Genomic DNA, 907 nt, shown 5'->3' with positions numbered 1-907 from the left:
TGTAATTTGTTTGCAGCATTCGTCTCAGATTCTTTACAAGCTGCTCTGCGTGCTCAGACATTTCAAAGAAAAAAGGCTTCTCAGAGTAGCTAATTCAGAAAGGTGGATTTAGATATCAATTCTAAAGTACCTCTTCTCCCCTCTTAGCTGGTGACAACTCTTTCCAGTAAAAGAGACTTCCTTCTTCTATACCAGGATCTCTCAAACCTGGGACCACTGACATTCAGGGATGGATAATTCTTTGGCAGAAAGGATGGGTATCCCTGGCATGATGGGCTGTTTAGCAGTATCTCTGGTGTAAGTCCTCCATCTCTGTCATGATTACCCAAGACCTGACTAATAAGCTTTTAAAGGAGCAAAGCCACTCCCTGCTTAAAAGCCCTTGTGCTGGTTAGCCTCATGTCCATTTGGCACAAGCTAGAGTTATTCAAAAGGAGGGAACCTCAATTGAGAAGATGCCTCCATAAGGCAATTTCTTAGTTAATGATTGGTGTGGGAGGACCCAGCCCATTGTGGGTGATGCCATCCCTGGGCTAGTGGTCATAGGTTCTATAAGAAAGTAAGGTGAGCAAGCCATGTGCAGCAAGCCAGTGAGCAGCACCCCTCCAGGTTCCTGCCCTGTTTGAGTTCCTGCTCAGACTTCCATTGATGAGAAACAGCAATATGGAAATGTAAACCAATTAAACCCTAAACCCTTTCCTCCCCGACTTGCTTTGGTATTTCATTGCAATAATAATAATAAAAAAGACTAATGAAGACAGCTCTGGTTCTACACATGTGTGCACATACATACACCCTCAAGGACACACTGGCAAGTCTGAGTTTGCTGACGGTGCTATGGTCACTTGAATGATATTGGTCCCCATTCTCGCCCTCAATTGGTTGAACTGTTTGGGAAGGATTAGGA

The sequence above is a fragment of the Grammomys surdaster genome, unplaced genomic scaffold (genome assembly GCF_004785775.1).
Source record: "Grammomys surdaster isolate TR1022 unplaced genomic scaffold, NIH_TR_1.0 170, whole genome shotgun sequence".
NCBI lineage: Eukaryota > Metazoa > Chordata > Mammalia > Rodentia > Muridae > Grammomys > Grammomys surdaster.
Note: the sequence above shows the minus strand (reverse complement) of the source record.